At 42.2% G+C, this 21,083-nt stretch overlaps 1 protein-coding gene across 50 annotated transcripts in view; it reads left to right on the forward strand.

Moving 5' to 3' along the window:
- Positions 1 to 21,083, forward strand: part of ZNF462 (zinc finger protein 462) — a 150,121-nt gene that overhangs the window by 38,380 nt on the left and 90,658 nt on the right. For 14 of the 50 annotated variants that reach the window (XR_014825042.1, XR_014825034.1, XM_021067157.2 and 11 more), the window contains one exon: positions 17,069 to 17,227. The exons of 33 other annotated variants lie outside the window; for them this stretch is intronic. The gene's annotated coding sequence lies outside the window, so the exon portion shown is untranslated. Of the gene's footprint in view, positions 1 to 4,761; positions 4,972 to 17,068; positions 17,228 to 21,083 lie in introns of those variants that run through there. 3 more of the 50 variants (XM_021067165.2, XM_084991708.1, XM_084991746.1) reach the window with 1 other exon arrangement.

The following is a 21,083-nucleotide window of genomic DNA, read 5'->3' on the forward strand; positions in this document are numbered from 1 at the left end:
CCTTGCTATCTCATTCAATAGAAACTATATAAAGAATGCTGTTATCATAGGCTGATGGATTATCTTTGACTACCATCCCATTAAGGAATTCCACCCTAAAGACCATTGCTTCTTAAAGTTCATGGGGGATATTCTACGCCTTCATTGGCACTATTCTTTTTTAAAAATGTAGTTAAAAGTATAATTTTTTTTGTCTGTCATTGAAGAACTAACTGTTCTTCACAGATGTTTAAAGAAAAAAAAAAGTGAGTTTGGACCACTTCTCATTAGTCGGTCTAAATGGGTCAGAAGGTAGTGACCTGGTAATGTGAGTCACAACACGTCAACTTTTGTCATTTCTCCTTTCTTTCTTTCTTTTTTTTTTTTTTTTTGGTCTTTTTGCCTTTTCTTGAGCCGCTCCCGTGGCATATGGAGGTTCCCAGGCTAGGGGTCGAATTGGAGCTGTAGCCATCGGCCTATGCCAGAGCCACAGCAACGCGGGATCCGAGCCGCGTCTGCAAACTACACCACAGCTCACAGCAACGCTGGATCGTTAACCCACTGAGCAAGGGCAGAGATTGAACCTGCAACCTCATGGTTCCTAGTCAGATTCGTTAACCACTGCGCCACGACGGGAACTCCTCATTTCTCCTTTCTAAATACTGTGTAGGTTTGACCACGTTCTCCTCACCTCCAGGACATCTTTGTGGTCCAGACCTACTTTGTCTCATCCCTGGACCATCTCAGCAGCTGCCTGAGCAGCTTGTATCTCACCACCCTCCCTTCCTCCCCCAGAAGTCCTTCCTAGTGCTGCCAAAATAATCTTGAGAGGACACAGCTTGCATTAGGTCACATTCCCCTGATTAAGGATGATAAGAGTTCCCTGTTGCTCTCGCAGTGAAGGGAGGGAGGGACCTGATATTTGAGACTTCATAGATGTTATCTTATTTCATCCCTAAGAGATGGGGATATTTTTAGTCCCATTATACAGGTGAGGAAGCAGTTCTCTATCTTGTCTGAGGTCAGGTGGTAGATGATAAAGCTAGATCCTAACTACTAGGGTGAGATCCTGTCATCTTTCTTGCTCAAACCTAAGCTCATGCTGCCGACCCAGCTGGCTGCCTAGCTTTCAGGAACTTTCACCATCAAACCCGCAGACTTGCCATGTCCTTTCCTTTCCCAGCTGTTCTCATCAGCTATGTGCTTGGAAACTGTACCGTAACAATCCATGCGTCATTACAAAGTGCTTAGAGTTCTTCATTCTCTAATTTTTTTTTTTTTTTTTTTGCTATTAGTCTTGTCTCAACTCTGTTTTAATTTCCATGAGAAAGAGCATGCCTGATCCTTGCATTTGTTCCCCCATATTTCTTTTTCTTTCTTTCTTTTTTTTTTTTTTTTGGTCAGGTCTTGGTCCCTAGTAGGGACTCAAGTGTTCAATAAATACATGGTGTTGGTGCATGGTAGATGATCAATAAATATGTGTTTGGGACATGATTGAAAATGCTTTTTCTTTTAAATGAGGGCAGAGAGCTCCAGGTCAACAACTCCCTCTTCATCCATCTAAATGTGTGATGTAATGGCCTTGGCAATGACAGGATACTTCTAAGCCAGACTTTACCTCATTGAGTCTCAGATTCCCCACCTTATCTCAGATTGGGATGAGGTGGTCATGCGTGGTGTGCCACGAATCTCCAGGGGGTAGTGGATTATGTTGCTTCTAATATTTCCAGGAGGGACATTTAAGATGTATCTGTTTTGAGGTATATGCTAAAGTGTGCAGTGCCTGGAGGACAGTCTTTGTCCTCCTTGGGCTTCCTGGAACACTGCTGAATGTCAGGTGGAAAGGTCAGTCCATGGGGTCAACTGGTTGATTCAAGTTTGCATTCAAATATGTATTCCAGCTGAAGCTTGCTTTCAAACTCATATGGGATGCACCTGCTCCTCTCTGAAGTTCATGGAGAGAGCTAGCAAAGCATTGACATTTGGTCCATTTGCTAATAGGCAGTTAGTGTTCTGTGGTCAGTCTTGGCTGGACCGCTTTTGTTAACATGCCCACATTATTATGTGGACACATATTAAGTCTTTAAACACTGGCATGATCTCACACCCACACGTTCCCTAAAATGTGGGCTGACTTGTTGGACCTGCGTTTCTGTTTTTTTTTTTTTTTTTTTTTAAGGGAAACTGTTTAGCTTGTTTACTTATTTCTCTGAAAACACTCAAATGTTTAAAAATAATTTCCAGCTCGTCAAACCAACATACTAATAAAAAATACACAAACGTGATAGGAGTTGGAATTCAGGGAAAGTGAAAGTCCTTTTTAAACCCTACCCTAAGAGCAAACTTCCTCGAGAAGGGTTTGAGGAATATGTCTTCTGATTGTTTTCCTACATTTTATTATTACCATTATTATTTAACTAGTAACAGACTATGCATTCTTTTGTGCAGCTTACTTTTTTTTTCTCACTCATCTATGCCTTCTCCCAAGAATTCCCTGAGGAGAAGCACAGGTTTTGTAATGCCGCCGAAGGAGCTGGATACCTGGGGTTCTCAGCTTTAGATGCTAGAGAGCTTGGCCTATGCTGTGCTGAACTTGGCCATCGGGGACCTCATTCCTCTTTAATAGGTGGGTCTTCAAAGACTTAAGTAATCCCATAGAAATAAACTGTTTGGAGACCAGTTCATTCTTTTCAATCCTGACATTTCTCCTCCCCACAATACACCAGCCTTCTGGAAGACAGCAAAGCTTTATGAAAATGGTATTTTGTAGGGACACTCTCCTTTGTCTGAAATTTCATTGCCAGCGGCAGGCACCGTATAAGGAGCATGGTAATGTGCACAAGGAGATGGGAAAAGGAGGCTGAAGGTAGAAGCATATCATTCAGTTCTGAAATTCCAAATCATCCAGGAAGTCTTAAGACAAGGACAGCATTGAGATGCGGAAGGAGATGGCTTATGCTCGAGAATACAGGGGGAAATAGGCCAGCTGAAAGGTCCTGCTGATCTCCTTAGGATGGCCTCCAGCGTAACTCATGGCCATGTGGGACTGAGGCTGAAGCCTTACTCTAATTCTGATCCTAGGCTTCCCCACCAACATCCGCCCCACCATCCCCACCACACACACACACACACTCAGCCCATCAGTTCAGCCTGATTCCTTATTTTCCAGCTACTGAGACACACTTTCCCCCACTTGAGTAGCAACCCCAGTGCTCAGTGAATGCACAGTGTTGGTGCATGGTAGCTGATGTACAAATGTAGTTTGTACATTTCTCATAAGGGATGGGTGTTACCATCAAAGTTTATACTTAGTATGCATGGAGGTGTTTCATTGTTTTCTTTTAACCTTGAAAAACTGTGTTAAAGTATGTCTTCTAATACATTTGTTTTTGGTGGAGGAAGAAGAGTATGTAGGCTTCAGACATTGGCCTGGGCTGAGATTGAGTCAAACTCAGTGCCTCCTGTCAAGGAACTCACTCTGCAAGGTCCTCACCAGACAGGCAGGTGGGAGACAGTGCTGTGTGAAAAATGCTTCCAGGATTCAGGAACATCTAGCAGGTTTCAACTGAGCCCTGGAGTCCCAGGCAGGCTTTTCTGGAGAAAGTGGTTTTTAACTGGGGTTGATTGTTGTTGTTGTTCCCCCAATGTCTCCAGTGAGACCAGTGGAAACACTTTGGTTGTCACCACTGGGTAGGTAATGGGGTGAGGGAGGGAGATGCTATTGGAAACTATTGGGTACAGGGCAGCAGTGCTGCCAAGTATCCTACAGTGCCCAGGGCAGCCTCCCACCACAAAAGTTATTTGGCCCTAGACATCCATGGTGCTGAGGTTGAGAAACCTTAGCTTAAGTTAGATTGAAGGTTGAATGCAGATTGGTGGTTCTGGGGGAGGGGGTCTAGTGGAGAGAGTCATAGATATCCAGGGAAGAGAGTTATTTAAAGAGGAAATGGGAGTTCCTGTTGTGGCTCGGAGAATTAAGAACCCCAAATAGTATCCATGAGGATGTGGGTTTGATCCCTGGCCTCACTTAGTGGGTTAAGGATCTGGCGTTGCCCTGAGCTGTGGTATAGGTCATAGACATGGCTCAGATCTGGCGTGGCTGTGATGTAGGCCAGCAGCTGCAGCTCTGATTCGACCTCTGATTCTAGCCTGGGAACTTCCATATGCTTCAGGTGTGGCCCCAAAAAGACCACAAAAAACAAACAACAACAAAAAAAAAGAGGAAATGGGCTATGTGGAAAATGGTGCAGAAGTGATGGCTGGGTTAACTAAGGAGTTAAAAGTGTTCTTTCATTGGCCCTAAGACGGTTCTTCTTGACCATGGTTTGTTGTAGCAGACTCAACAAACATTTGTAGTAGTTACAAATGCCAGGTGTGGATGACATGCCCCTTGTCTGTGAAAAAGGGGGATTAATGGTAATGAGGACAATTATAGTTACGTCTTCCTATACACCAGATACTATGCCGAATGCTTTATTATCATTTTTTTTTAGATGAGTCCACACAACAACCCTGTGGAATGCGGACTTCTTTATATGGATGAGGAAATAGAGGCTTGGAGAATTTACTGTTTGTCAAGAGTTCATACAGCTCATAAGGCACAGGGTTGGGATTCAACCCTAGTTGTTGGTACCTGGATTGTTTTCCCAGGGAAGAAGATGGGACAGAGAGAAGGACAGAGGGACATGGAGGGAGTGAGTGAGTGAGTGTGTGTGTGTCTCTAAGGGCGGGGGTTCCTCCCTGATGGGAGAGTTTAAAAGGGGAATGACTTAGCTAGGAATCAGCGAGAAATTGAAAATGCGTGGGCTACCAGAGAAGTCAGGAGAGGATTGGTCAGGAATCCACATCTTAGATAAAAGGAAGTGGAGCACGCCTTTGATCGTGGCAAGAGAAGGACAGGATGGGTACCTATGGGGATGAGGAAGGGAAAGGCCGACAGGAGATGGAAACCTCTTCTCTTCTCAGTCAGACACACTGAAGCATAGGAGGCAGGTAAGCATCAGACTGTTGAGTAGATTGGAGACCTGGAATTTGCAGGGATACCAGTCTAAGAGAAGGGAGAGAACACAGATTGAGACAGATCCAAGGCTGAGTTTTTTCCAGATGGCTATGGGCTGGGCTTGTTTTTCTTTTAATTTATTTTTCGGAAGTAGAGTTGATTTACAATTTTGTGTTAATTTCTGCTGTACGGCAAAGTGATTCAGTTATACATAAATATACCTTGGGTCAGGCTTCTTCATTTGATTTCAGGTCATTTGCACAACTTTCCTTCCACTTGCTTAAATTCCTTTAAGGAGGAAATAGCTTTTCTTTTCACAGAACTAAAAAAACTTTTCAGTACAGGGGTGGAATAACTTGTTGTTTGAGAATTGATTATATGCAGATGTAAATCAATTAAAAATTATCTTCGTGACCTTAAGGTTGGAGTTCATAAAATAACTGGATAGGGATCATCTGATTTGATTTAAAGAGTCATTAAGGAGTCTTAAGTTGGTAGAAAATGGAATGCCAGGGTTGGCGGATGAGTGAACATACTTAGTAAACTGAGGTACAAACTGTTTATAACTAACACTATCTTGCCAGATCACTGTGGTGCTTTGCATATGATGGTGGTTTTATTTTTATTTAAAAAAGTTTTTATTAGAGTTGATTTACAGTGTTGTGCCAATTTCTGCTTAGAGCAAAGTGACCTGGTCATATGTATATAAAATATATACATATTCTTTTTCTCATATCATCCCCCACCATTTCTCTGTTGTTTTAAATCTTGAAGTAATTTAGGTTTTGTTCACAAGGGACCACACCCAGGTGAATTACCTTGTTAATTTTAGAGACTTGATCTCCTTTGCAATTGTTCTTTCTTTCTTTTTTTCTTAAGGGCTTCACCCATGGCATATGGAGGTTCCTAGGCTAGGGGTCGAATTGGAGCTATAGCTGCTGGCCTAGCCACAGCCACAGCAATGCAGGATCCGAGCCATGTCTGTGACCTACACCAACAGCTCACGGCAGCGCCAGATCCTTAACCCAGGGATCGAACCTGCGTCCTCATGGATGCTATTCAGATTCGTTTCTGCTGAGCCATGACAGGAACTCTCCAGTTGCTATTTCTTTATTTTCTTGTACAAATGCATTGGCTAGGATTTCCACAATGCCAAGTAATAGTGATGATCCTTGTCTGGTTTTTGAGTTGAATTTTTGTAATGTGCTATCATCAAACATGCTGCTGAGTTTTTATATGTATCATTAAAACATTTTTATTGGAAATGGATCTGGAATTTCACCAAATGCTGTTCCAGCCTCTCTGTGTTGATCAAATTATTTTTTTCTCCTTTGACTTCCTAATATAGTAGAATATAGATTTTTTTTCTTATATGCAAATACTGCCTTCCGGAAGTGAACCCCACTTAATCATGGAGTGATATTCCTTTAAGGTGCACTTGGATTTTATGGTGAATTTTTGCCTCAGTATTTATTAGTGCATTGGCATTGGACTGCTTTTATTATTCTTATAGTATTATTTATTGTTTTGGGGTAAGCTTTGCTATCTATGTTATACTACAATGTATTTAGAAATATGTGGTGAAACTCTCATCCTTAAGACTTTGCACCGGAGTTCCCGTCGTGGCGCAGTGGTTAATGAATCCGACTAGGAACCATGAGGTTGCGGGTTCGGTCCCTGCCCTTGCTCAGTGGGTTGACGATCCGGCGTTGCGGTGAGCTGTGTAGGTTGCAGACGCGGCTCGGATCCCGTGTTGCTGTGGCTCTGGCGTAGGCCGGTGGCTACAGCTCCGATTGGACCCCTAGCCTGGGAACCTCCATATGCCGCAGGAGCGGCCCAAAGAAATAACAAAAAAAAAAAAAAAAAAAAAAAAAGACTTTGCACCAATTTAGGAAGCATCTGATATACTGAATTTTTGAAGGCCCGTCTCTACTTGGATTAGTTCTTTTCTCAGATTAATTTTGTTAATATATGTGTTTCTAGACAGTAGTCTTTGACATTTGTGTTTACAAGTGTTACTATGAGTTGTACATAGTAATTTTTAAACTATATTTTCTTTTACATTTGTGGGTGTTTCTGTTTTATTCTTACTTTTTTTTATATGTGTTTTGCCTTTCCATCCTCTTTTTTCTTATTAGACTGGATAGTGATTTTTATTTAATTTTATATAGAATTATATTTTAAAAAGTGGTTACTTGGTGAGATTTATTGTTTTTTAGTTTTTTGATGCCTGATTTTCAATCTTTATCTTAACTGGATCCTTTCTTCCACTTTTCTTCCTTTTTCTTCTTACTTGAGTTAGATGTTTAATATATTTTGTATGATTATTTCTTGACATATTTTTCAAAGAGCTATGAAATTTCCTCCCAAGTATATAGCTTTTACCAAATTCAACATTATATATATATATAACATTTAAAACCTCACCTGCTGTGGTTGAGTTTTTTGTTTTGGTTATCCTAGAACTTGCTGAGAAGATTGATTAAAAAAAACTTTTGGAGTTCCCCTCGTGGCGCAGTGGTTAACGAGTCCGACTAGGAACCATGAGGTTGCCGGTTCGATCCCTGCACTTGCTCGGTGGGTTCGTGATCCGGCATTGCCGTGAGCTGTGGTGTAGGTTGCAGACGCGGCTCGGATCCCGAGTTGCTGTGGCTCTGGCATAGGCCGATGGCTACAGCTCCAATTCGACCCCTAGCCTGGGAACCTCCATATGCCGTGGGAGCGGCCCAAGGAATAGCAAAAAGACAAAAAAAAAAAACAAAAAAAAACAAAAAAAAACTTTCAAGCATTGGGAATTTTTGTTTGCTTTTCCCTCATAGTTTTGCTGCAGTGTAGGTTGAGATAATAGGCTATTTTTTTCTATTTGTAATGTATTGTCTCTTAATTCCAGCATTATAGACTCTTGTAAGCCTCCATTTTTTTTTCCTTCTCTATTTAGTGCTGTTGTGGGGACATAAATATTCATAATCAATCGTCATTGTGGACTGTACTTTTTTACATTGTTAAGTATTTATCTTTAAACTTTTAACATTATAATTTTATTTTCCTTTACGTTTGTGGATATTTCTGTTTCTGCTTTTAGGAAAACTTATGGATAAGTTACCATCTTTTTTTAAATCTTGAATTTAACCATTAATAGTATTTCTCAAGATCTCTACTTTTCTTGATACACCTTTACCATATTACTACTTTCAAGTTTTTGTGTCATTTTGCTGCATGTGTATCTTTTGTAGATCCCACTTTAAAGTTTGTTTCTGAATATTTTCCATAGTAGTTGTCTAATTCACTTTCTTTTTTTTTGGCTGGGGGCCAGGGAAGCCTACTCACAGCCTGTGGCAGTTCCCAGGCCAGGGACTGAACCTGTGTCACAGTAGTAACCAGAGCTGTAACAGTGACAATGCTGGATTATTTATTTATTTATTTATTTTGATTTCTTGGGCCACTCCCGTGGCATATGGAGGTTCCCAGGCTAGGGGTCCAATTGGAGCTGTAGCCGCCGGCCTACGCCAGAGCCACAGCAACTCGGGATCCCAGCCACAACTTCGACCCATACCACAGCTCATGGCAATGCTGGATCCTTAACTCACTGAGCAAGGCCAGGGATCAAACCTGCAACCTCATGGTTCCTAGTTGGATTCTTTAACCACTGAGCCATGATGGGAACTCCACAATGCTGGATTCTTAACCCACTGTGCTACAAAGGAACTCCCAATTCACATTTATTGATTTAACATAGATACTTGATTCTAATTAATTTTTTTTTTTTTTTTGTCTTTTTGCTATTTCTTTGGGCCGCTCCGTGGCATATGGAGGTTCCCAGGCTAGGGGTCCAATCGGAGCTGTAGCCACCAGCCTACGCCAGAGCCACAGCAACGCGGGATCCGAGCCGCGTCTGCAACCTACACCACAGCTCACCGCAACGCCGGATCGTCAACCCACTGAGCAAGGGCAGGGACCGAACCCGCAACCTCATGGTTCCTAGTCAGATTCGTTAACCACTGCACCACGACGGGAACTCCCCTAATTAATTTTTTTGCAGATACTTGGATATTTCTGTGTATTTTCTTTTGTCTTCTGCCTTTTACTACATGATCTATTTTCTTTGATCAAAAAAATTAAAAACTAGGTCCTAATTTTTTATTACTAATTATTTTTAATTTTAATTAATGTGCCTCTACTTAGTAACTTCAGAAAGAAGAAATACTGAGTATTTATCTATGTCCTTCTATGAGAGTTGAGACGATTCCCCCATTTACATTTATCCTCTAATGCCTCTTCACTTTCTTTTTGTTATTGTGCCTGAGGATTTTTCCCAATTCTGTATGACCTTATTGTTATTATTATATGGAATAATCTATTATTATAATTATTCCCTTTAAGGGATTGGTTTTTATTTTTTAAATTTTTTATAAACGTATAGTTGATTTACAGTGTTGTGTCTTGTACGCAGAACGACCCAGGCACACTTATCTGTATACATTCTTTTTCTAATATTATCTTTATCACAAGAGATCGAGTATATTTCCCTCTGTTATACAGTAGGACCTCATTGCAAGCGATTGTAATTTTGTTTTGCAATTATCATAAATTGATCAATTGTCTATCTAAATGCAAGTGGATTTAGTGTTCACATTCCCAGTTTACCTCTAAAGTCTCCAGTCTCACGATTTTGAACTTTCTCTTAGTTGGATAATACTACATCACTGAATGGATTCTGAAGAAGAGTCAGTCAGTAAGTACTGCGTTCCCTGACTATGCTGCCTAGAAAGTGTATTTTTATTACCTTTTATACATGGTTGCAAATTCAGTTGGGAAATGATCTTGCTCTGAAGCCTCTGTAGACATCCTTTAACTGCTTTGAATGTTACTGGGAGGAAGTCTGAGGCCATCTGATTTTTCCCCTTGCAACTGACTAATTTGTTAATACCTTGATTCGATAGAATTCAGTGTTTATCTTAGAAATTCTATAACTTCACTGAGATGTCTCAATTTTGATGATTCTATGTTACTTTTTCCTGGAGCATCATATATTCCTTTATTGCAAGGAGGTTATTTTCCATCACGGATTTGAGCGTATTTTGTTTTGCCTGTTTTGTTTGCTGTCGACTTCTAGAATACCTTTTATCTGTATGTCGGATCTTGTTTTCAAACCTTCTTGTCTGTCATCTTCTCCACTTGGCTTTCATCTACTTGTCCTTTTCCTCTGCATTTTATGCAGTGTTTTTGAAGACTGATCTCCACATCATCAACTTTGTTTTTGGTTTGGGGATTTTACCTCTTATTACTTTAATATATTTATTGGTTTTGCAGTGATACTATTTTTGTTGTCAGTTTCTTTCTTCAACTGCCAGCTTCTCTTTTATCTCAGTCTGATGTCTTATCAGCTCATCTTTGATCTCTTTTATAGTATCTCTGTTAATTGTTGTATATAATACTCTTCTGTGCCCCCCTTCTTTCAAAATAGATTGTTTATTGGTCTTTCCCATGCCATGTTTCTTTCTGTCACTTTTTTGGGTCCTCAGTTCATTTTTTTTCCCCTAACTTATATTCAATGACACAATTTGCTCTTGGTTTCTCTCAGAACTTTCTCTTGGCCCCCAAGTAACAAGGGTCATATCTTTAAATCTCAAATGCTGCTTAATTCTGGTCTCAGAACTTGATAGTTTGTCTTTTTTGTTTGGGGCTTGATGGTTTGTCTTTCTTCTGTAGCCTTCAGCAATTTATAATGGTCCTGTTTGGTGCCTACATGGGACACAGTTAATGCGTTTTATTTCTGAATTCTGTGATTTTGTGTTTTAGGTCTGCTTTTGATTTGAGGGACCCATGGATCTGCTGGTTTGGTGTGGCCAGTTTTTCTTGTCTTTGTTTATGTTTTTCTCTTTCTTTTCCTTTAGCCAAGTCTTTGTTTGCAGTTTTGAGACAATTAGCCATCATTTTTTTCCCCCTGCAAGTCCCTTGGTTAGCTTAAAACACATATTCTGCTTTTTGAGGGATTTCCAAACACATCTGTGTTTTCAGATGTTGATTCTTACAGTGGATTCGACTCTGCATTGCAGCTTTAGTGTGATCATAAAATAACCACTGCAAGTTGGGTGGTGTTTTCTAATAAGATTTCGTTAATCAGAAAAGCATCCTGCCATGGAAGAGTCCAGGTCCTGAGAATTTTCCAACTCTTTTAGTATTTTCTGGATGAAATATTCCAATTCTTTCCCTTGTGGATTGCCACATCCTACAGTAGAAATATCAACGGCACCATGTCACCAACGGTTCCGAAATGATGAAAGGAGATGAATATCAGTACCAGCATTGTATCGGCCACAATATTTTCTCTTTCACAGATGCTAACTCTTTTATGAGTGTGCTCTTACTAGCTTCTCATGCCGGATTCTGCAACTTCATGTTTTCCCATTAATTGCTAAATAAGAACTGAGATATTTGCAAACATTAGTCCTCTCTTAGGCTCTTTGACGGCTGCATAGCTATTATCGTATTCATTCAATCAACAAGTGCTTATAAGTAGGGTTCCTATTGCGATGGAGAAGAGAACTCAGCATTCTAGCTGGTGGTCTCAGGGCCTGGAAAGGAGATTCGAACTTGATCTTAGAACTGGAGTGGGCATCAGGGTCACGCTGATGTTAGAATATAGATTGCTGGGCCCTCTCCTCAGGGGTTCTGATTCACTATGTCTGCAGTGGAACGTGGTTGATTGTTTTCCCAGTGAATTCTCAGGTGCTACTGATGCTGCGGGTCTAGGGACCCCTCTTCAAGACTCATTTTCTTAAAGGATGGGAATTACCTGGGTCTTCGAAATGTAGGTCAAGGTGTTCTACAGGTAGGAAAACAGGGACAGACATAGGAGATCTCAGCATCTTCCTGACTTCTGAGACATTTTCATTACTAAGAGACCCTCCTGGGGAATATTGAAAAAGTTAACGGTGATCACAGGCTGTTTGGATACATTTAGCTTTTCATACCTAACGAATGGGTATAGAAATCTACTAGGGATATAAAGAAATAAGGGCTAAATAAACATATATAAATAAGTGTATTGGGAAATGTTCTAAGTTGCTTTCAGAGCACGGTATGTAATTTGAAGTGAAATCTGTTGTCAACAGTATTCTGGAAATGTTGGTCGGAGCCACAGACTAGCTGTGCCACAAGGAGACGGCTTCCTTGCCAGGTGTTTGCAGGGCCGACCGCTCGTCCCCTTCCATTTTAAATGAACTGGCCCTGATATTTCCAGATACTCCTAAGGCTCATTCAAGCCAGCCTCTTCGGCGACTTTGGCAGAGCACATTTTCCATAAGAAACCAGACGATGTTTCTCATGGGGTAGATTTGGGGGAGCATAAAGCTACTGCCTAACCCTGTTCTGATTCCATGAGGTTGGATTCTGAAGAAAGATAATTCAGTGTTATAGCTCTTGTTCTTCTGTGTATACCTTTGTCGGCAACTTTCAGTCTTCCGAACGTGTTTCCAAAGCGGGGGCACACAGTCTGCATGCCTCAGAAGATCTTTGAACAGTCAAACTGCAAACGATGGGTTTTCCACCTTTTCAGTTAATCTCCTGAGTGTAGAATTCAGAGCAGAGGAGACACTGGAGGTTATTCTGGAATCTGCCTCCTCCGTGAAGAAAAACTCTTGTTAGTGAGAATGTATGGGGCATGGACCCGAAGTGTGAATAGCTCTTAATGAACTGAATAACATTTATAGAGTGTTTTTACTGCTGATTTCCTTTCTCAAATGATGGAATTCCACAGACTACCCCCCCCCCCCCCCCCGCTTCAGAGAGTGTTCCAGAAGCCTTAGGCAGGTTATTTTTCCTGAGACCTTCAGTTTCGCTGTCTGGGAAATGAAGATACTGAGCCACATTGGATTACATGGCCTTCCAGATCTTTTCTCTGTGGACAGTATGAGTCTACTGATTATTGACTTTTAGGACTGACTTCTTCCATTTGATTTAGGGAAGGCACACATAATTTATTGTTTCAGTATTTTTGAGGGAAGCCAGGGAAAGAGAAGCACTGCTCCTACCTAATTTCCTTACACTTTCCGTCTGTTGAAAAGGTTTATGTGGTTTTGAGCTATAGGGGAGAACTGTTCCTCAGGCTTCTCAGAATCTTGGCAAACAAGAATTGGAAAGTGTTTTTTTGCGGCAGGAAAGCGATCAGAGTCTCAAGTGTAGCCCCAGGTGATGATTCCAAGTTTCACATCAGTTCAGGGCTGCTTAGCGGTGTCAGGAGTATGTGGGTGGAGTGATGCAGAGAATACCTTCTCCCTGGATGGTGAGGGTGATGAGGAAAAGGGCGTTGGCCACTTCCTCAGAATTCCTGGTATCCTAGTAGTCAGCCAGTCACTTTGATGTATCTTCGTGAAGCTTCATTGGATGGAGAGAGGGGGCAGTGTCCTAGAGCACTAAGTTTTGTTTTGTTTTTCGGGTCACAGATGCTTATCTGGAATTGCTGATTCTAGATAAGCCTGGCTCCTAGAGGTTTAGCTTGAGTTGGTACCACTGGTTAATTTTCTCCTGGAAAGCAGGCATGCATGCACTCATTCTTATTATAAAGGCATATGGAGGTCCCCAGGCTAGTGGTCCAATCGAAGCTACAGCTGCCAGCCTACACCACAGGCACAGCAAGGCCAGATCTGAGCCATGTCTGTGACCTACACCACAGCTCACGGCAACGCCAGATCCTTAACCCACCGAGCGAGGCCAGGGATCAAACCTGCGACCTCATGGATGCTGAGCCATGATGGGAACTCCGAGACTTGACCATTTTTAATGACATTGACCTTTTACCCACAAAGCCCACAGGATCATCATCAGTGCAAGGGGCTTATCACTAAAGAAAGATGGATCAGTTCATGCCTTAATCTTGGATTTTTCTTGAAATGTTTCTGATGAAATACCCAAATCAGAAAAAAATCAAACTAAAAACTCATGGTATTATATGACAGGAAGGCCTCTAAGATGGTTTTGCATCATAGAATCTTTGAGCTGGAAGAGAACTTGCTGGTCATCTTGTCCAGAGATTCCCTAGCCAGGACCACATGAAATGCTTATAAAGGCAGGTGGCTTTTATGCAGAGTCTAAAAATACCTAGATACCACTCGTGACAGGGTTTCCAACCTCCAAACTATTGTCATTTTAGACCAAGTCATTCATCATTGTGGAGCTGTCTGGAGCTGTCATTCATCATTGTGGAGGATGTTTAGCAGCATCTTTGGCCTCTACCTATTAGATGCCAATAGAACCCCCCCACCTCCAGTCATGAGACCAAAAACATGTCTCCAGATATCCCTGGGCTGGGGTCCGTGGGGACAAGATACCTCTCCTGATTGGGACCAGTGTTCTGTGGAAACATAGTGTTGGTAGAGGAATCTAACTCTCATGACCAATCCTACTGTTTGCTTGGAATCCCGTCACTTATTCATTTGTTCATTCATTCCTCACATTTGCTTGAGTACCCATTGCGTGAATTGTCCCTGGTGCTGAAAATTCCAATGTAAATAGACAGGCGAGGACCAGCTCTCAGAGTGCTTATGTTCTAGCAGCGACACACAGACCATACACAAACAGGCATCATACCAACAATGAAGGAACTTAGAAGGCAGTGTAACATGGTAGAGAGTAAGTATGGTCAGAGTTTGTGGACAGGGGCTCGATTGCAGGGAGTGGGGAGAGTAGGCTAATGCTAACATTAGATGGAGTTGTGAGGAAGCTCTTGGAGGATAGAAGCTTTGAGCCTGGAATTGCATGTGGTGGAGTCAGCCATACAAAACTGGGCCTTTATTTGTTTCTGAATAATAATGAAAAGTGAGGGATGAATGAAGTTGGAAAAAAAATCCTTTCAGAATATGAGAAGTGGAGTTCCTGTTGTGGCTTACTGGGTTAAGGACCCGATATTGCCTCTCTGTGGATGCAGGTTTGATTCCTGGCCTCCCTCAGTGGGTTAAGGATCTGGCATTGCTACAAGCTGCAGTGTAGGTAGCAGATGAAGCTTGGATCTGGTGTTGCTGTAACTTGTAGGTCAGCAGCTGTGGCTCCAGTTCAACCTCTAGCCCGGGGACTTCCATATGCTGCAGGTGCAGCTGTAAAAATTAAAAAAAAGAGAGAAGAAAATTTTGTAAAACACTCCCTTTGTACAAAAAGGTCAAATGTCATAACCTGATCTCTCCATTTAGCAAAACAATCCAAGTCAAGGCTTCGAAAGGCTTTCTCAAGGTGAAGGGAGTAGGCAGAGTCATTGCATCTGCCGGGAACAAATTCTTTTACTTGCTAGAGAGGCATTTCTGGATCCTTGTCGTTGGAGCAGCCCAGTAGTGAATAAGCTGAAAAACCTAAGTCTGTTGGGCAGAGTGAGACTTATCATTAAGGATGTATGGAATGTGAGATGTGTGTGTGTGTCCATGTACCTGAGCCACTGAAGTGTTTTCACATGGTGGGAAATTCTCCTGTTTTGTTGGCAGACAAATGTCTTAATTTTCTGCTTAGACGTTCTTGAGGTGCAGCAATTTTTATTTGTTTGTTTGTTTAATTTAGGAGTTAACTTACTTGCTGAAAGTAGATGGAAGATTGCAAGAGAAAAGAAATTCCTTAGCTATCATTAAAAAAAAAAAAATCCCAATTCTTGGGTATCTGTTAGTTCCATACATAAATACATAGGGTGTTTTTCCTATTTTCTTGGAACAAGGGTGGGAAACTAATGGATCTGAATGGGCCAGTGGTTAGTTTAATAAAGGGTAAGGACAGCCTTCTCATGGCTTCTGCTGTAGTGGAAGACCAAGAGAAGGAAAAAAATCGTAATCTACTTGGGTTGGAGAACTTGAAAGTGTTCATGACTCACACAAGCCAAGCCCTTGTTGACCTTTCCAGAAAGCAGTCTTCTTAGGGCTTTCATCCTGATGGGGTGGTCAGATCAGGAACCATGGTGTGGAGAGAGAGAGACAGGCATGTGTAATGGGTTTCATCAAATATAAGAAATTAGACGGGAAAGGTCATTGCATTGCGTGGCTTGGGGCCTTGGGGGGCCACAGGTGTAGGCAGACTCAGGACGGTTCGCATCGAAAGGAAGTGACTTGTCTGACTTTTCTGAGCAAACCATGAGCATAAGGCAATGGACAAGTCTCAGCGGGATTCGATGGGGATTTTTGTGGGCTTTTCCTGAATAAAAAAGGTTCTTCTGGCAGAACTTGCTTATATGCTCAACAACCATACCTCCTTGTTTTGTTTTGTTTGTTTCCTCTGAAGGTAAGAGAGCCAGGTAAGTGATTCACATGGTTTCTGGATTCATTCATTGAAACTGTAGCATTTAAAAAAAATTTTTTTTAAATAAACTTTGGCAAAAATTTTATTATATATATATATATATTTTTAAATTTTTGGCTGCGCCCATGGTATGTGAAAGTTCCCAGGCCAGGGTTGGAACCTATGCCAGTGACAATGGCAGATCCTTAACCACCGGGCCACCAGGGAACTCCTTTTGTTTGAATTTTTATTCCATTTTATTCCTATGTATTTGATTGTATTCGCTTTTATATGGTCCAGTAGTGGATGAGGCTGACCCTTGTTCTCACTTTTCTTTTTTGTTTTTTAAATTTTATTGAAGTAGAGTTGATTTCCAGTGTTGTATTCATTTCTGTTGGACAGCAAATTGGTTCAGTTATACAAATCCCTACATATGGGTTATCACAAATGGTAGAATTTAGACTTGGTGGCGTTGACCAGACCTTCTGTGCCATGTTGGGGCCATGAAGACATGCCCAAGGCCTGCCGTTAGGAAAGCCTTCAACCCCACAGAGGAGCTACTCTGCACAGTTTGGTCTTTCACGAGGTGGAAGATGACTTTTCTGCAGCTTCTGCTTACTCTGCGTCTCAATGAGTTCTGTAATGAAGACCCAGCAGCGTATCTGCAACTTCCCTTTAATTTTACAATTTTCATAATGAGCGTTCTGGTCATGTGAAAAGTGTCTGTGGAAACCCAGCCAGCGTGCTCAAGAGTCTGTAAAGGAACATCTCGGTTTTCTGTCTCTGCCGTTTGGGTGAGGTTTGGCCTTAGAGGAGGCAAATCGGTTCTCTCTTGTTCTCCAGGCTCAGGCAAGACCGGCCTCCAAGTTTCCACGGAACTTCCTGACGGACCCATGACATTTCAGAGAATTCGTTCAACCCTGAGAATGGTTTTCCGTCATTTGGAAAGAACCCGATGCGCTGGGATCTCCTTTGTCATGGTTGCATTTTGAGAATTTCGGGGTGAGGAGGCGTCTTTGTTTTGTTTTGTTTTGTTCCTCAAGGAGAACGTTGTCAGGACGCTTCTCAGAATCAGACTTATCTGGTGAACTGCAGGTTCCCCTCCACAGACAATGAAGTCTCAAGCTCTTCAGATACCATCCCGCTTCCTCCCTTTCTTTTCTAGGGCCTTCTCTTCTCTTTTATCTCCCTGTTCAAATCACACGCTTCCTTTTCTAAGGACAGGAGGAGAGCTGGCAGGCTGCCTATTGGCTTGCTGGCCTCAACTAGCCTTACATCATGGCAAAGGAATGCATGAATTCTCCAGAAGGTATGGACTATCTCTTTCTGAACTAGACACTGACTACCTGCTTTCGTAACACGTCACTCAGCCAGAATGACTTCTTATTTCCCTATTTGATTTTTTTGGGGGGGGGTCATTTGGATTAGATTATCTGATTTTAATAACGATCCACAAGGTATCTGTTAGGAAATACTAGTCCAGCATGCTCTGGAAAACTCAAACTTGATTCAAGAGAACAAAGCTACAGTGAGAGAATCTGAAGACTAGCATCCTTGGCTGGAAGGTGACGAGGTTATGAATCTGCAGGTTGCCTACTTTCAGAACCTATGTTTACATCCCAGGTCCCAGGGATGGACCAGGCCGACCACATGGAACAGAGGCCACACGTGGGCATTGGCAGGACTCAGGGTCTAGTGGTATGTCTCTACCCCTATTTAAATTCAGTTTCATCTTGGGGGTTGCATATGTGATTGCAAATTAATCCTTTCTCTTCTAAAAATTTGGTTTTGAAGAACAGCTGTGTCTCCCTTCTGAATTCCTTAATTATTTATCCTCCCTGATATGTTAAACCTTTCATTAGTGTGGTGAATTGCCAAGAGAACACAGAACTGCTTAGATCATGTAGCAAATAGCGTAAACATTGGATAGGACATTTGAAGACACCACATGGTGAGCCAGGATCTATAGTTGCACCAAATGTTGTGGGATCGATGGAGGTAGCTCGTTGGAAGTTCTTTGTTGGTTTATTTTGCTGGCTTATTATTTTTTTTAATCACTATAATGTGGGAAGAGTATTTATGTCATTTGCACCTATTCGGAAGGGTTCTGACCCTCCTGTTAAATTTGGAGGGCACATGCCCACGTCTGAGTTCAAATTAAATCAGGAAAATTAATTATTTCATATATACATATGTATATGTATGTATATATGTAAGTGCAGAGGACAAACACCCTATGAGATGTGTGTGTGCATAGGTGTGCGTGCATGCACCCGTGTGTGTGTGTGTGTGTATGTGTGTGTGAATGTATGTGTGTGTATATAGTCTATATTTGCATTTGTAAGTTTGATTCCATAAGTACTGTCTTCTGGAAGGAAGATTTTTTAAATTTCTTGATTCAGTCCTGTTTGGAAAGATGGTTTTTAAATGATTTTTAAATTATTAGAACTTGGGAGTTCCCGTCGTGGAGCCGAGGAAACGAATCCGACTAGGAACCATGAGGTTGCGGGTTCGGTCCCTGCCCTTGCTCAGTGGGTTGACGATCCGGCGTTGCCGTGAGCTGTGGTGTAGGTCGCAGACATGGCTGGGATCTGGCGTTGGTGTGGCTGTGGTGTAGGCCGGCAGCTGTAGCTCCGATTAGACCCCTAGCCTAGGAACTTCCATATGCCGCAGGTGCGACCCTAAAAAAGAAAAAAAAAAAAAAATTAGAACCCCCCATGTCGACCACTGGCAGGAGTAAATGGTAAATAGTTGTTGCTAAGAGTAGCAGCAACCTGCACTCACAAATGGATTTGTGATTTTTTTTTTCTCTTCCTTTTTCATCCTGAGCTTAAAAATTCCTCCTTCCTCCCAGTTATATTCCTGGGGCTTGCCCTTAGAGACCACGCCGCGTAGTGATGCTGTAGGCCACAGGGCTAGTGCCGGGCTTGCCATTAGAGACGTTAACCTCCCAACACAGCCTACAACTCTTTGACCTCACCCTAGCAACGGTTTCCAATCTGTAAATACATTTGTAGGATGGTCTTCAAGTTCCTCCTTTTCTGTCTTTCTGGCCATACTCTCCCGAAGTTTACGCATTCCACTACCTGTCCTTGGATAATTGGTTTTTCCACGCATAGGCAAGGAGAGGAAGAAAAGCATAGACAACAAGTGCTCCCTAAAACCTTTTATTAGAATTGTGATTCAGGAGAACTGGGGAGTTCACTGCCTTACAACTGAAACTAGGTTTCTGGAGTGGACAGAGGAAAAGCACCTTATGGTATTCCTGGTTCTAGTTCTCAAAGGCTTTGATGCTTATAATTAATTTCTTCTGAATCCCTGTGACTGGGGTGCTTCTCAGCTTTATTTCTGCAATCCTTCCTTCGGAGAACAGCTTAGGTCCAGGCAAGGCCTGCACGGTTTCATTTGGACACTTCTTGGGGACAGTTGGGATTTTTGACTTGAAGACCCTGTTTATGCTCCTGGGCACGCAAGCTTGGAGAATGGCGCTCGCCGTGCTGATGGGGGTGGTGACTGGGGTGGTGGTGGTGGGATGGTAGGAGTGCCCTCAAACACCCAGGGTGCCTCCCTTTTCCAGTCGGGTCCGGGCGGTGAAGGGGAAGAACACTCGGTGGAACCTTGGATCGTCCGCTTTCACCTTCACAGGAGAAAAACAGGACATACATAATGGGGCCCCAAAATTCTGAACATAGTGGGCGGGCAGGTGGTATAAATTAAAACTGGTGGTGGGTTTTTTAAGTGGTCATTGATTAACAATGTCATGTTAGTTTCAAGTGTACAGCACATGTGTAATTTGGAGATACATATTTCCTTTTTCATCTTTTCCATTATGGTTTATTACAAAATATTGAACATAGTTCCCCGTGCTATGCAGCAGGTCCTTGTCGTTTATCTATTTTATATATAACAGTATACACCTGCTAATCCCAAATTCCTAATTCATCCCTCCCACACCCTGCCCCCTTGGTAAGTTTTGTATACTGTGTATGTGAGTCTGTTTCCGTTTTGTAGATAAGTGCAAAACTGGTGTTCTTAAGATTGAGAGAATTCCCGTTGTGGCACAGCAGAAACAAATTTGACAAGGAACCATGAGGTTGGGGCTTCCATCCCTGGCCTCGCTCATTGGGTTAAGGATCTGGTGTTGCCGTGAGCTGTAGAGTAGGTCACAGATGTGGCTCAGATCCTGTGTGGCTGTGGCTGTGGCGTAGGCTGGCAGCTGTGGCTCCGATGAGGCCCCAAGCCCGGGAACCTCCATGTGCCATGGGTGTAGCCCTAAAAAGACAAAAATAAATAAATAAGATAATTTTGAGAAGGAGCACCCTGGTGCCATGATTCCCCTTTCCCCATTCTCCTGTGACTATTCCAAATCCTTAGCAAGATCCCTGGATTTTCTTTAAATAAGTCTTCCAGACTTTCTCCAATATAGAAAGTTGGGTTTGGGGTTTCTCTTCAAAATCCCACCTCTTCAAAACCCCAGACTCTCAATTCTAAATGTAAATCGAAGCAACCCAGAAGTGGCAATCAGTCCCACTGAAGAGCAGTGAAAAGCTGGAATGGTCTAACTAGTCACACCAGGTGCTGGGTTCTTTGAGATCACATCCATATTCATCCACCTGCACTGGCATCCTATCATCCTGGGGGGCGTTGAGGGTCCCGTCATCCATGCCTGTTTGACCTTGAGGGGCCTGGAGATACTGCATGGGGCGTAGGTGATGGGGGTGCTTGTTTGATTTGCAGATCGATCTCATGACCTTTGGAAACAGCATTTCTTTCTGGTTAGTTCAGATGCTTCCTCTTCTGCTTTTGGTCAGTGGGGGAAAAATATTGCTAATCTCATTATCACAGTAGTATTTTTAAC

The sequence above is a fragment of the Sus scrofa genome, chromosome 1 (assembly GCF_054392235.1).
Source record: "Sus scrofa isolate SSC_HxYL_T2T_F1_AM1 chromosome 1, Sscrofa_HxYL_maternal_Yorkshire_Landrace_v2.0, whole genome shotgun sequence".
Classification (NCBI taxonomy): Eukaryota; Metazoa; Chordata; class Mammalia; order Artiodactyla; family Suidae; genus Sus; species Sus scrofa.